Source organism: Eptesicus fuscus, chromosome 9 (genome assembly GCF_027574615.1).
Source record: "Eptesicus fuscus isolate TK198812 chromosome 9, DD_ASM_mEF_20220401, whole genome shotgun sequence".
Lineage (NCBI taxonomy): Eukaryota > Metazoa > Chordata > Mammalia > Chiroptera > Vespertilionidae > Eptesicus > Eptesicus fuscus.
The window spans coordinates 26,239,027-26,255,170 of NC_072481.1; the positions used below are offsets into that span (position 1 = coordinate 26,239,027).

Genomic DNA, 16,144 nt, shown 5'->3' on the forward strand with positions numbered 1-16,144 from the left:
GTTTGATCCAATTAAAAATCAGTGAGTGATTGCTAATCCATCCATATTAAATTAGATGATGTAGCCCTGGACTGCAGACCTGTGAGCAGGTATTTTTGCAATGTCCAAAAATAATAACGCTTCGGCAAGGAATCTCCTTTTTAAAACCTTATACTTATTTAAGAATGTTATTATCTTTAGATACATAATTTAAACATTAGAGTAGAGAACAAGAATGTGTTCTCTATGTAGTACACGTTTTTTGTTAGTCCTGGGTTTTTTTAAATCTCTTGAGCACAAGACTCACCAGTTTCTGGTACCTCTAAGGCACAGTGATTCCTGTGTGGGAAAGGAAGCTGATTTGGCACTGCCTTAAAAAAATAAAAATACTGTGACTCACTGTAGGCCCAAAGATGTGGCTTCCTCACCATCCCAAATCTTCAAGTTATTGTGGCCTTTAGGTTAATAACTTGAAGATTTGGGATGGTGAGGAAGTTTTTTTGGATTGACCTAAGCAGTAGTGGTGGAACAGAGGACAAACATACTGAAAATTCTAGGTATGTCAATGGTAACTCTACCTAGTTAAGGCTGGGTCCTATTTTTGCATAGACCCTTGGTGGGGTCTTACTGGTCGAAGGTGTAGTCTTTAGCTCTGCAGTTCCATGTTTTATCAGTGTGCCTGAAATAACTCTTTATTGACCTCTTCAGAGACTGGTTTAAATTAGACACGATCTTATTTACCATGAAAGGATCTACCTTTCTGATGACCTGAATACTTATGTCGCTCTTGGGACACTCCTTTCTCAATATCGAGGCTCGTAAAAAATTGAGAGCTGTATAATGAGCAGAGAATTCAACAGAAAGAAATTTGATGGTCTTGAGGAATATTTACTTCAGACTCTGAAACACCACATGGAATTCTGGAGTCTGACAGAAACTTTGTAATATTTTTTACTTTTCTCTTCTGCTGCATCCTATCTCTGAAATGTTTCACCTTGAATCACCTAACCATTGCATCTGGTTCAATTCCCATTATATATTCTTAAATTTAAATGTACCTTTTGAAAAAGGTAGCACTTGCATGTGGTTCAAAATTCAAAAGGTTTAAAGGGGAATGTGTACAGTGAAAAGTTGTGTTCCTGTCCCTGATTCCTTAGTCACCATTTTCGTTCCTGGGAGTAACCACTATTGGTAATTTCTTATGTGACTTTTAAGATATAATCTATGCATAGACAACTACATTTAAATATATTCCTAAACAGTGCTTTTGTGCAAAAAGTAGGTGTTACCCCCACTTAATGGCAGCTTGCATTTTTCTTTTAAATTATTTTTAAGTGTATTTTTATTGATTGATTTTTAAAGAGAGAGAGGAAGGCAGCAAGAGAGAGAGAGAAACATCGAATTGTTGTTCCACTTATTTATGCATTCACTGGTTGATTCTTTTTTTTTTTTTTTTTTTTTTTATACAGAGAGGAAGGGAGAGGGATAGAGAGTTAGAAACATGGATGGGAGAGAAACATCAATCAGCTGCCTCTTGCACACCTCCTACTGGGGATGTGCCCGCAACCAAGGTACATGCCCTTGACCGGAACCGAACCTGGGAACTTTCAGTCCGAAGGCCGATGCTCTATCCACTGAGCCAAACCAGTTAGGGCAAGGTTGATTCTTATATGTGCTGTAATCTAGAATCGGACCTGCAACCTTGGCATATTTGGCCCATGCTCTGACCAACTGAGCTACCTAGCCAGGGCTGCACACTTGCAGTTTTCAGTCAATAGTATAACTTGGGGAACATGAAGGTTCACAATATTGGGCTTCCTCATTCTTTCAAGGTATTTTCTAAGGCTATACCTAGGTTATCTTGCTTAAGTGATTTGGAAACCTCTGATCTCATTAAAGGCGTCTTAGAAAGTGTCTGAGGCCCATCCATAGCACATAGCTCACCTTACAGGTGCAAAGAAGCAGGGCAGTGGAAGGGGCTGTAGACTTGATGTTGAAATATCCAGTTAAACTCCTTTACTTATTTTAGCTTTGGGACCTTCAGTCTGCCACCTAACATTCTCAGTTTAATTTTCCTCCTTTGAAAACAAAAGTGCTGAGTAAATAAAAGTGTTACACAGATGTAAGCATTATTTATTACCATTGCTGATCTTATTTATTTTATCTTGATTTTATTCATTTCCCATTCTGATGTTATTCCCTTAAATACTCTAGTTCCTGGAAGCCACAATGAGAATGACTCACCCAATAATTCCCTAGTCTTTAAGCCAAAACCATTTCCTATACATGGGAGTGCTGGCTTTTTATTTATTTATTTTTTTTTTAGGAATTCGCAGTCAGTTTTATTTGGCTTAGGCCCGAAGTCCATGAGTCTTGAGGACCTCTGTGTATCTGTCAGTTTTCTTCTCCACGTTCTTTTCTGCCTGCTTCCAAAGCCCCATGAGCTGCTTTTTCTTCTGGCAATGGACCTTGGCCTCTCCTTCCCCTCCTGCAGAGGGGCTGTGACTGCCTGCCTGGTATTTCCAGCCAACCTCATGGGCCAGGCGCCCTAGGTAGGCAGACTTCCATGTAGGCTTCAGATGTACAACCTTGAGGGCTGCAGCACCATTTGCTTTTTCTTGTCACAGGGTAGCAGGATCCCATCAGACACCTGGTGGCCTGGCCTTGCTTGGTCTCGTGGGGCCGTGTTTCTTGCTGGGTCGCCAAACGGTGCCGCTGGGGGCTAGGAAGTGGTACGAACCGCAGGATGGGTTGGTGTTTATTCGCTTGCGGAGGAAGGCCAGGTACTTCACCTTGTTTCTGTAGAAATTGCCGGAAATGTTGATACCCTCACAGTGCACAACCACCATCTTCTGGCCCAGCAATATCTGTTTGGTCACGATGGCTGCCAGGCGACCCAGAAGTTGGCCTTGGCCATGGAGCAGCAGGACCTGCCCAACGCCATCTTCAGCAGCCACCTGGGAAAGAAGTGGGGATTCTGGCATTTTTGTAAATGCACTCTATTGGGACCCTTGAGGTTGGTCTCTTGATGTTTCCTGACTCTTCAAACTTGATTGAAAAATACACCAGGGAATCTTTGTATTAAATTCTCTAATAGTAGTACTAAATTTTAACTCCAGTAAATTAATCTCTAGTTTTGCTTTACATTTGTTTCTGTTGATAGCTAAACCATTGCTTGTTACTAAACATCATTACTTAGAACATGAACTTTCTCATAAATTTTTAATTATTTTAGCTGTATCTATGGCAACTTTTGAAAGGTTAAAAAATTCCATCAGATCTAGACAACAGAAGAAGTTTTGCTTCCATCTATAGTCCAACAGCTTTTTCCAGCCAAGGTCAAATAACTTTTTGGGTTTTTACAGCTAATGCACCTGAATTCTGACAGCTGTGGTTAGCTTGACACCGTTTTACTGAAAGTAATTTGTCCAATTCCCAATTAGAATGTCTTTTAATATCAACTTGTTAAACCTGTTCCCTGGGAGAGACTTTCCTATCTGTTCTCCTTGTACTTGAAATATCCCGTGGCAGTGGGACAGAGATTACAAAATGCCATAACTTTTAGGGGGAACTCTTTGCAAGCTTGCAATCCCACACTACATGTATTCATTCAGACAATATTCCTTACGCACTTTGTGTCAGACACTGTACCAGGATATGTAGATTAAAAACTAGGGCTCGAGGACTCTACAGTCTAATGGGAAAGCAGATGTGTAAACACATAAATGATGCAATGCTGTCATTAGCGTTATGGTATTGTGTGCAGAAAGAAATGAAAGCATTGAAGAAAGCAAACAAGTCGGTCTCAGGAAGTTGTGGCTTCAAAGAGACATGTAGTCTGTATCTTGAATGATGAGCATGACTTTTCCAGGTGAATTTAGGGGGCTTTGCATTCTGGGCAGAAGAAACAATGTGCAAAGGCTGCCAGATGTATCATGTGTGTGTGTGAGGAGAATCTTCAGTGTATTTTACCTACATGTTGGGGAGTGGCAAGGGACTTTACTGTGTGGTACTGAGATTATGAATATGCTTTAGACTCCCATAGTACTGGAAGTCTACCTGCTACTCAGATGGAAGTATAACTATTGCAGATATGAAATATTTTCTGATTGCTGAGTAATAAGAAAGGTCTGAGTACTATGCCCACAGATCTCCATGGAAGTGCACCTTCCAGAATACATTAAATTATCTTAGAAAAGTCTAGTGAAATGGCAGCAGTAAGTGTTATGTCATTTCTGGAGTTGATGACATTGGTTTTTGAGTGTGGACATGCTTTTACACTCAGTCTAAGAGTACTGAATATCTGATGTGTGCTGGTGGTTACTCAGTGCTTCGGATGTGTAAACAGGTAGTGCAGCCTGATCTCAGTACACTTTTCAGCAAATCTATTGCTTTCAAATAAATCAGAAAATTATTTTCTTTCTGCATTTTTCATCTGATATCATTGTGGTATGTAGGTGGCAGCTTTCTTGGGCACGGTTGTCTATATAACTGTTCAGCACATGAGTCATTGTCTTTTCTGTTCTTCTGCCTGAAAATTTCATCTTGGGAATAATGTCATGCGATTGGTGACTGCAACCCTTTACTCATTATGTACATTGCAGCTGGCTTTGTATGTTATGTTGACAGTATTTACCTGTGCCATAGACAAGGATAAAGCGACTTATTAAATAGACTCAAACTCAATTCCTCCAAATGATATCCCCTGTGAAAAAGATGCCAAGCAGAAATCTGCATAAAACACATTTATGTTTTACATTCTAAGCATACTGTGCCTAACTTTTATTATTGTGTCTGCTTAAATCCTTATCACAGTTGTACTTCTGTTTGAGCACAAGTGGCCAGTTTAAGTAGATACTAACTTTGAAGAAGTTCTGTATTGGCCTCTGGAATGTGACAGTTCAGCATACCACATTGAAAAGGTAGGAACCACGTCTGTGTAGAGTAGAACACCTTAAAGTGAATTCATTTTTGCCAAATTCCTCTATTGTTAAAGACATATTCCATATTGGTTAGTTTTTTTCAAACTGTAATTTGCCACGGTTGACATGTCCACTAGAATGTAAGCTCTGTGAGGGCAGGGGTGTAGTATTCCCAGCACCTAGAACAGTGCTTGGCACAGATCAGGCTCTCAGTAAATACTTGTTTGAATGAATGAATTGATTTTTGTCATTCATAAATCCGTTGTTTCTTACTAGAAGACATCTTTTACAAGTTATCTGAAAGTTTAATTTTTAGAGAAGTAAGTTTTTGTTGTTGTTTGTTAATCCTCACCTGCGGATATTTTTCCATTGACTTTTAGAGTGTGGAGGGGTAAGGTAGAGACAGAAACATCGATGTGAGAGAGACACATAGATTGGTTGCCTCCTGCACACCCCCTACTGGGGATCAAGGCTGCAACCGAGGTACATTTCCTTGACCAGAATCTAACCGGGACCCTTCAGTCCAAGCGCCTACACTATCCACTGAGTCAAACCAGCGAGAGCAGGGAAGCTAAGTTTAAAATATTTTTTAAAGTCAGGGATCCATTAGGGAAATAGAAACCGCTGTAGGTAGTACAAGCAAAGGGAATTTAATATATGGAATAAGTTACACAGATGATATAAGAGCTGAGAAGGTAAATGGGCTGGTGAGGCAACCCAGAGATTAGCAACCTGGGAGCTACTGTACCCCTAAGGAAATTAGAAAGTGCTGGTGTCACCAAAGGCCAGAAGCCTGAGCTGTCTGGTGTGAGCTAGAAGCATGGAAAGAAGAGCTGTCTGGTGGCAGCTGGAACTCAAACCAAGTAAGAGAGAGGGCATTACCCTGGCTTCCCCTGTCCTATTTCTTATCCTTATCAGTACCAACCATAGATGGAACTTACCCAGAAATCAGTTGGCAAGGGAGATGTAGTTCCCTGTGATAGAGTGGAGCAAGGGTAGGATCCAAATGGCAACAGGCAAAAGCACTTAAAAAAAACCTCCAAGATATAGTATTCTTTCTGCTTATAAGTAAATAGTTGCATTATTTTGGACAAGAGATAAAAAGGGTTTTCAAGCAGGTACAACTTTGTGTGCTTCTAAAGGTTCTTAACTATTGCTGAAACTGAAACAATAATTGGTATCAGGAAGTAATATAACAACTCAGTCATTGCTCATACAAATAGGATGCGTGACTAGGAAAATTGGCTTCTGTTGAATCCGATTTGACTGTTGGTCGCTTCCAGGAGTGATTTATCATTTGGTTACTCAGAAAATAAGTTCCCACCCTGTCTATTCTGGGAATCCTTAAGCAGGATGTGTATACATCGAGTTTGTCCGGTCTACAACTGCAAGACTTGAGTCAGTTACACCTAAGACGTACAGAGAGAATTTTGAGGATTGCAGCCTTAAAACATGGTGCAGATTAGTGTGTGTGTGTGTATGTATGTATGTATATATTGAAGGTAATTGTGGTGGAGCTGATTTCCCTTGTGCCACGTATTTTACTGGTCTTTATCTGTCTCCCCCACCCTTACATCTTCGGATGGGTTAGCTCTGGGGGAGGGAGGTGAGATCACTGGATCTACTTTCTTTTATACTGGACCTGAAAAGTGTATCTTGTAAGGAAAGTTTCTGCTGCTCCATTTAAAGGCAAAACTTTCCAAATTATTGCTACTAGTTTTCTTCTTGATTATAAAGTGCTTAAGGAGTTACATGATACAAGTTTAGCACTTTCTAGAAGTGCTTTTTTTGTCAATCAGGTCACCTGCCTTTGGGCCCCTGCTATGTTAATGGAATTGGTGGAACTAGGCCAGCAAAGGTTTTCAGTGGAGTGTAAGTATGTTTGCTTTTAGGCTATTTTCCGCAGAGGCCGCGGATAAGGGACCCTCATTGTTTGAGTAAGGTTACCAACTGTAAAAATTGCATAGCTTTCATTGTTTTTCTCCAAAAATTAATTTCCTCTTGGCAGGTATTACTATAATTCCAAATGTCATTAAAATGTAATTTGTATTTTAAAAAGTGTATAAGACTGCTTTCCAGAATACCAGTTCTTTTCAGCCAGTCCATTCAACTTAAGAGGTACAGCTATGCATTTTTTTTTTTTTAATTATTGATTTCAGAGGGGAGGGAGTGGGAGAGAGAGATAGAAACATAAATAATAAGAGAAAATCATTGATTGGCTGCCTCCTGCACACCCCACACTGGGGATCAAGCCCAGAACCCGGGCATGTGCCCTGACCAGGAATTGAACCGTGACTTCGTGGTTCAGAGGTCAACACTCAACCACTGAGCCATGCCGGCTAGGCACATCTATGCATTTTTGAAGCCTTATGTTTAATAAGTACAATATTTCACTATTGTATTTGACTCTTCCATTTTCCAAACTTTCTCCTTTCCTACCCCACTCTTCTGGATCCTGTATTTTTCCACAGGCTTTGTGGATGCTGGTCCATTGATGGCTGCACTGCAGGTCCCTCCCCAGTGGAAAGCCTCAGAGATGAGTCAAATCTGCCTTCAGCTGTGACCATCCATCAGTGTAAGGTTGTCCTGGTGGTCGTCTTCAGTTTGTCCAACTTTCCCCTTACCCCCTGACTTCCCTCCTATGTGGCTGAAACTTGCCCTGGAATCCCACCTTTGTAACATATCAATGGGTGGTTAACAGGATTTTATTATTGCTGCTTTTTTTTTCATTTTCAAGTAATGTTAAGTAGTTTTCTGACCATTTTTGTTGACATAGCACCCCCTCCTCCTCTGTATATTTCCTATGGATATTCTGGTTTGCTTTTACATACATATAGAATATAGTTTATTGAGGAAGTACTAGATTTCAGAAGCCCACCTGAAGAATGCTATACTGATTTTTTTTTTTTTTTACTTCAAGTCAAAACTTTCAGAAAGAAATTTCTTTTTTTTTCTTTTTTTAAAATATATTTCTTTATTGATTTCAGAGAGGAAGGGAGAGGGATAGAGAGATAGAAACATCAATGATGAGAGAGAATCATTGATTGGCTGCCTCCTGCATGCCCCCTATTGGGGATTGAGCCCACAACCCGGGCATGTGCCCTTGGTCGGAATCGAACCTGGGACCCTTCAGTCCTCAGGCCGACGCTCTATCCACTGAGCCAAACCGGCTAGGGCAGAAAGAAATTTCTTAATTCAAAGCAGTGAGAACTGGGTTCCTCAGGCTTCATGTCATTTCTCCTCAACCAAAAAACAAGCGTGCAACACCCTCATTTTATGATTTATTGAAAATAGTAAAGCAGATATGGGAGGAAGTGAGATCTAATGTCTGTAGCTGGTAAGCCTGTCTTAGCATAGCGATTTGAGAGAAGAGCCTTTTCTCAAATAACCAGGCAGTCTTTTGCAGCAGTTGCTAGTGATGGAAAGATTATGAATCCCCAAGCTTCTACCACAGAGTCACATTTTTAGATGTGGGTTTACGTATTAATCCTACAACGCTGCTTCCTGAAGTGCACACCAAGTAAATGTCAACTCCTTCCTCTTTTCTTGTCTTACTGGAAGTCCCCAGTGGGTGTGGATTTTGAACTAAGTTCTCTAGTGTTTCAAGCCCTGAGTTAAAAATTGTCTTAATATTATTTAGATGGTTGTTCTTGTTCTGTGCCTTCAAAAATAATTTCTCACAGAATCTTCTATGTGAGCTGAGAACATCTTTGGCTGCCGTCTAAAGCTCATGGGGGGAGGGGTGCTGGTATCTTTTTCTTGTTGATACTTTACCACTAGGGTTATAACTAACACAAGCCCTCCGATGAGAAGTAGGAAGGAAACTCCCTGTTCTTACCATGATGCCTTTGTTCAGAATAGCTGTAAACAGCAGAGGTAATGGAAAGCAATTTAAGTGTGTCCGCTGATTTGAGAAAGAATGAAAAGACTCAGGCTCCTCTGTTATGTTGAAAGCATTTTTACTGAAAGAATAGCTGTTTGGAACTGAGGGCTTCGTCTGTCTGAAGTTAGGCATGAGGAGTTGGGTTAGAGCAACTGTTTCAGACCAAGGATAATTTTGAGGAAAGATCTTCCTTAGAGTGAGTGCCATAATAATGTCCCCAGCTGGTACGTGGGAGAAAGTGTCATTAAATGCAACACTGGACTCAGGAAGATTCCACACCAGCTCCTCTGAGCATTCTGACTTGGTTCTGAGCCTCATCTGTGAACAGAAAGCAGCCTGACAGAAGTGACTCAAATCAAGGGTCTATATTGGGTGCAGAGTAAAAATGGGGTTCAGTTTCATTAGACTTCTTATGTATTTGCAGGAAAGAGGGGGAAGAATCATCCTTCCTATATAATAAAAGGCTAATATGCAAATTATCCCCTCGGGAATTCGACCTATCGGGAGTTTGACCACACGCTGTGACATGCACTGACCACCAGGGGGTGGCGTGGGATGAAGGAAGGCCCTGGCCAGCAGCGAGAAGGCCCCGATCGATCGGCCCTGATCCTAGGGACCCTACCGGTGTACAAGTTTTGTGCACCAGGCCTCTAGTTGTTACCATAGGATCAGACTCCCAGACCAGCTGTTTTTTGTCTTGTGGGATTTTGGGGAGTGGGGAGGTAGAAGAGTCCTTGTGCTTATTAGCTAAACATCATTAATGTGGTTTTTTTGGAAAGCACATCTTTATTATTCTGATTATGAAAGTTACTCATATTTGTGATAACGTTCATTGAGAAGAATGAAGTATAATGATGCAGAAGATATTGCCCATACACCATTTTGCCCATTTTTTACTTGAGCTTATATTTTCATTATTGTTTTTGTGTAACATTTATTATAAGTGTTTTTCATGACATTAAAAACATCTAAATATCTTTATTGTCTTCTGTTTGTGTATCATTTGGTGTGCTGGCCGACACTCTAACCATTGAGCACACCAATGTTTTGTCTTTTGAAAGTTACCTTCATACTGTTAACACAGATATTTGAAGATCTGTACATTCCAGGAAGCTGAGCAGGTGAATCTCAGGGTTGCTTTGTGGTAATCACTTCTTTGTGCCATCTTGTGTGCCACATTGAAAACCGGAGTCAGTCACCCAGCTAGTACTCTGCCCTCTCACTAGGAGCTTTTAGTGTGACACATCGTCTTGGGGAAAATGTAGCATGGGTTGTGAAACAGGAGGCTAAAATAGCGGTTCCTTGGCCTTTTTGTAGGAGGGGGGAAGTATTTAGGCACTGTTCTCCGGTGCCATAAACATTAATAATAACCTGGCAGCAGCTTTACAAGTGTCCCGTTCCCACTGGAACAGGTTTGTTTAATTTGAAGAACCTTGCGTTGACTCTTTTGAAGCTGTGATGTTTCCCCTAGAGATTTGCTCTGGGTTTATCTACATAATGTTCCCTTTACAGGCTCTTTCAATTTACATGGCTGGCATCTTCGTCCCACCTCTCTGGACCTTATTATACCCAGTTTTGACACACAGTAGTGAATATTTTCTTTTTGAAAGGGCCTATCTCTGCCTTTTGCTCTCCTCCCTTCAGCCAAGCCCGTTTTGATGACTAACATTCAGCATGCCACTGGACTAACTGTACTTTGACCCCAGAATTCATTTCTGTTCTGCTGTTGGTTTAGAAATGAAAGGTCTAGCTTGTTTGGATACGGCTGTGATTCAGTTAACCTGGTACTGATTTTCTGTCTATTTGCCATTGGTTGGGGCTCCTCTGACGTGTTAGGGAAGCTGCCGCACATCATTGTGGAGAGAAGTTTACATGTTCGTGATCTTGCACAAGGGTTCATCTGCTGACTCAGAAGGTTTTGTATGAAGCCTCTGCTTGGGTGAAAGGCATGAGATTCCCTTCAAACAACGGGAAAACATTTTCAGCCTGGGACTTGTTTCTGAGCTCTAGTGTGTGATACTGTCCTCCACTTCTGGGCTTCCTTTGAGGATGGGAAGTGGTGTGAATAAGCCTTCATGCACAACCTCAGGTGTTGGGCTTTGTAGCAGCAGAGGGTGAATTGAGTGTTGAAACAGAAAAGAACACCTACAATAAAGAACAGGGTATCAATTCAGTGACCGTTATTCAGCACCTACCATGTATAACACACATTTGGGGTATATAAAGATGATTCTAATTCAGTCCAGCTGATGATTTCTTCTGTGAAATTGGGTAAATGACTTGACTTCTCTGGGCCTTAGTTTCTCCAACTGAGCTTGGACTAGATAATCCTTAAGGTTCTTTCCAATTTTGGAATTTTGTACTCTAAATTGTTTGTTACAAAAGAGGCTTTTTCTTACCATTGGGGGGGGGCAATGGTAAGATATGTACACATATAATACCTTAATTTAAAAAATGGGGTAAAAAGAATTCAAGATTATATAAAAAAAAGAGGCTTTTCCACAGAATTGGTATATTCTTATTCTCACATGCTCCAAACTAAATGGCTTATAAATGGTTCCTCTAGAGCCGGGCTTCTCAACCTCAGCACTCTTGACATTTATTTATTTATTTCTGGTACAAAGATCTTTATTGTGCTGCATAGAATATAACATTAATGGCAATGGCTAAAGAGAAGTCCTTCTTTAAGATTAAAAATTTTTTATTGAATTTATTGGGCTGATATTGGTTAATAAAATTATATAGTTTTCAGGTGTACAATTCTATAATACATCACCTGTATATTGTATTATGTGTTCACCACCCCAACTCAAGTCTCCTTCCATCACCATTTATCCCCCCCTTTACCCTTTTCACCCATGCCCATTTTCCTCTGGTAATCACCATACTGTTGTCTGTGTGTGTCTATGAAATTTTTTTTTCTTTGCTTAATCCCTTTACCTTTTTCACCCAGTCTCCCAACCCCCTCCCCTCTGACAGCTGTCAGTCTGTTCTCTATATCTATGAGTCTATTTCTATTTTGTTGGTTAGTTTATTTTGTTCATTAGATTCCACATAAAGTAAGATCATATGGTATTTGTCTTTCTCTGACTGGCTTATTTCACTTAGCATAGTAGTCTCCAGGTCTAGCCATGCTGTCACAAAAGGTAAGATTTCCTTCTTTTTAATGGCTGAGTAGTATTCCATTGTGTAAAATGTACCACAGCTTTTTTTATCCACTCATCCACTGATGGATACTTGGGCTGCTTCCAAACCCTGGCTGTTGTAAATAATGCTGCAGAGACCAGAGGGGTGCTTATATTCCTTTGAGTTAGTGTTTTGGGATACTTAGGACATATTCCCAGAAGTGTACTTGCTGGGTTCTCTTGCCATTTTTGATACTTCTTTCTTGTGGGGCTGTCTGGTACATTGCAGGACATTTAGCGACATCCCTGGCCTGTGCCCAATAGATGCCAGGAGCACCCCCACCTCCTATCAGTTATAACAACTAAAAGTGTCTCCAGACATTGACATTGCCCCTTGGGAAAATGGCTTCACTTGAAAACCACTGCTGGAGAGGAAAGGAAGTGGCACTGTTTGGGTGTGGGCTATTTTTAACATCCCTTTTTACATTGTTCCTCTTTCGCTTATTACTTATCCTAGGGGAGGGGAATGAAGAGCGCAGTCATTGGTCCGGGTCCGTGGCCCTATCACCCTTCTTTAGTAGCTTCTTTTAAAGATATGCATACCCCAAATGGACACTTTGCATCTTCTGCTTTTGTTGTTGTTGTTTTCAGAATAGGAGTAGGATACTGGTTATTGCAAAGAGGAAGTTAAGACTTTAACTTGAAGTAATGTTAAAATGTCCCCAGGGAGTGAAGAAAGTGACTTCTAGCGAACCAAGTTAGATTTAGCACTTGTTACCTGAAGTGAGGTCATGACTGATGGGAAATTAGTTTAATTATAATGTCAAATTTTGAAATATCGAGTCCACCTTGCAGACTTGAAAATATTTGCCTGGCTATTAGCTCAGCAATCCCTCCCTGCACACTTCCTCCCTGAGTTTGCTGTTAGCCATTGAGACAGTGATTGAAATGTATTACCTCTCTTACGAGATCTAATTTTTAAACTTGTTATGTTTGCTATAAAATGTCAATTTTAGATTGAATAAATGTATTTGCCCCAATGCCATCTTTTCTTCATCTTTTAAATCTACATTCTTGCTCTAACTCAGTGGTCGGCAAACTGTGGCTCGAGAGCCACATGCGGCTCGTTGGCCCCTTGAGTGTGGCTCTTCCACAAAATACCATGTGCAAGCACGCACGTTCAGTGCGATTGAAACTTTGTGGCCCATGCGCAGAAGTCGGTTTTCGGCTCTCAAAAGAAATTTCAATCGTTGTACTGTTGATATTTGGCTCTGTTGACTAATGAGTTTGCCGACCACTGCCCTAACTGGTTTGGCTCAGTGGATAGAGCGTTGGCCTGCGTACTTAAGGGTCCCAGGTTCGATTCCAGTCAAGGGCATGTACCAGTAGGGAGGGGGCAGGAAGCAGCTGATCGATGTTTCTCTCTCATCGATGTTTCTAACTCTCTATCCCTCTCCCTTCCTCTCTGTAAAAATATCAATAAAATATATTTTAAATAAATAAATAAGTCTACATTCTTGGTTGGGTTGGGTGCAGAATGATGCTATTTCTGATTGGAGTAGAGTGTGTTCTATGAGCATCCTTGCTGGCATGCTCTGGGACCCCCAAAGCTGTGACGAAGCTGACACTGAGCCTGTGTCAGTCCCTATCCCTCGGTCCCAGCAAGTTCTGGGTTCCATTTCAGCTGAGCCTTTACTGGAGTAATTGGCCACATGGCGCCTTCAAGCCAAACAATTGTTTGTACTGAGATAGTCTCACTGTTTAGCTCCAAATGAAATAATGTCCTTCCTGCCCCCAATGAAAGCAGTTGTTTTTTTATTTCCTCCCTCCCTTTTTCAGAGAAGCCATACCTTCACCGAGACTCTCCTAGCTTATTCATAAATGGCTTTAAGCAGGGTCTTTATGCAGAGAAAACTGTCTACAGCCAAAATACTGTGGGCTAACCTGAGTCAAGGATACCCTATACTCTTTCCCCAACTTTCTGTGTAAGATATTTCAATGACCTTTGGATGATTTTCTGAGTAATAAGTGTTTTGAATCTCAAGTTCACAAGACAAATACTAGTGTTTTTTTTTTTTTTAAGTATACCAAATTACACTAAAGAAGCTCACAAAAATAAAACCCAACAACAGAACAATCATAGATGAGTGTCACAGAAGAACGACAGATTGTGGGAGTCAGAATAGGATGGAGCAAGATTTTCACAAAATGATGTTTTGCTAATGGAAGTAATAGTCCCGTAAAGCTATTTGTGAGAGATCTTAGGTTAATCCAGAAGTGTAAGTAGTCCAGTCTTCCTTATTGGTCAAAACAGAGGACCTCCAAAATATGAATTCAGGAAGGAGAATCCACAAGTATAGATGAAAATTGCCCAGGTGGCCCCCATGTGTCCTGCTTCTCTCTCCCAGTTGGGGTTGCTTCGCTGGATCACCGGAGCTTCCATCACATTGCTGCCTCTGCTCTAACGCTCCGCTTCATGTGCAGACACCAATCACTTTTTTGCTTCTTTCCCCTTAGCCCTGTTAAGACTTTTTAGAACTTTAACAACAAAGGGGAAGCAAAGAATGAATTTACCACAAAATATATTTAAAAATTGTTCTTCCTCCACCCTAGCTGGTTTGGTTCAGTGGTTAGAGCATCGGCCCATAGACTGAAGGGTTTCTAGCTCGATTTCGGTCAAGGCACGTACCTCGGTTGCAGGCTTGATCCCCATGCGGGAGGCAACTAATCAATGTGTCTCTTTCACATCAATGTTTCTCTCTGTCTCCCTCCCTCAAAATCAATGGGAAAAAATATCTAAAAATCAATGGGAAAAAATATCCTTGGCTGAGGATTAATAAAAAAAAGCCACTCTTTTAAGATTTAATTGTTGACCCTTCCTTGGCTTGTTCCCAGTCCCTGCTCCACTTCACAGTCCTGAGATCTCTGTGCCTTAGCTTTACAGGACCAGTGTAGATTCCTTTTTTTATTTTTATTTTTAATGTATCTTTATTGTTAAAAGTATTACAGATCAGTGTAGATTCTTAATTACTTTGCTTGATTTCTTTTTTCTTGGCACCAGACCCTCCTCCGTGTGTAAGGTGCTGTGTAAGGATCCACCACCCATGAATTTAGAACTTGACCTTGAAGTAAGAGCCGAACTAGCGTCCTTGTGCTGCTGCTCACTTAGGGCTCTTTTACTCATTTCTCAGTAGATAGGCACCCAGGCCCCTTACTGAGGATACTGGCATAAGAGACCTTGTCCTGCAGGTGAAACTCAAGATTCTCCAGAAAGAATGGGGCTCCCACTTGGAGATCCAGCAGTATATATCACATTTTTACACTAGTCTCTCGTGGGAATATTTATTTAACAAAAAACAAAACCCAAATAATTACAAGATGCCAATTCCCCAATTTGGGGTTAAACTAATAATAATATTGCTAAGTTTAGCTAGGGGTATTATTGTTTAGTTTTTTGTCTGTTTGTTTGTTTGTTTTTAAAACCAATCAAACCTTATTGAGATAAATATTAAGTTACTTTGATAGATTTACAATAACACCTTGCTGCATTTCCTATGTTTCATGTCAAACTTCAACGAATAGTTTAAGTAATAGGGGATCTTTTATTTCAGTCAAAGTACAGTAGTTATAGTGTCGGCTTCTAGAGTCTAGTGAGGTAGACATAATATGCTCTTAAGCATTATATGAAATCTTAGGAATTATAAGAGCAAATGTAGCATCAGTTAAATAGCCAGTAAAGAAAAACAGATAAATCAAAATTACTTTTAAAGAGAGAAAACATAGGCAAATGTTTTCCTGTGGTTGTGGATATTCAGGGGGCTGCTGCTGTGGAAGCTTACACCTGAATGTGACCCTGAGGCCCACTGTGGGAAAGCTTGGAGTTCAAGCTCTGTTTTAGCCAATTTTTGTCTGCTGTGACCTTTCCCCCCGCCCCCTTAACTCATTGAGCTTTTTCCTCAGTGGACAGAGATGCCAACCAACTTTGTTGAGCTTTTTTTCTCATGGGACACAATCCATCTTTAATAGAAAGAAATGTTTCTTTTTAATTCTTTCTCTAGATGTTTGGCCATCTTTCCACAGGAGTTGCATTTCTTTTGGTGTTTTCATACATTTGGGGAAGTTGTTTTTTTTTATTTTTATTTCTAAGCAGTAAGTTCCCTCCTTGATTAGTTATCGGCAAAGTTTCACTATATGTTCTTGATGTAGTTCAGTCAGTGTTTGTGGACAGTGTCTCT

At 40.5% G+C, this 16,144-nt stretch overlaps 1 protein-coding gene across 3 annotated transcripts in view; it reads left to right on the forward strand.

Annotated features, from left to right (window-relative positions):
• Window positions 1-16,144, forward strand: part of SMAP2 (small ArfGAP2) — a 47,809-nt gene that overhangs the window by 3,162 nt on the left and 28,503 nt on the right. Inside the window, exon 1 of one of the 3 annotated variants that reach the window (XM_054720636.1) lies at window positions 7,373-7,476. The exons of the other annotated variants lie outside the window; for them this stretch is intronic. The gene's annotated coding sequence lies outside the window, so the exon portion shown is untranslated. Of the gene's footprint in view, window positions 1-7,372; window positions 7,477-16,144 lie in introns of those variants that run through there. 3 annotated transcript variants of the gene reach the window in all.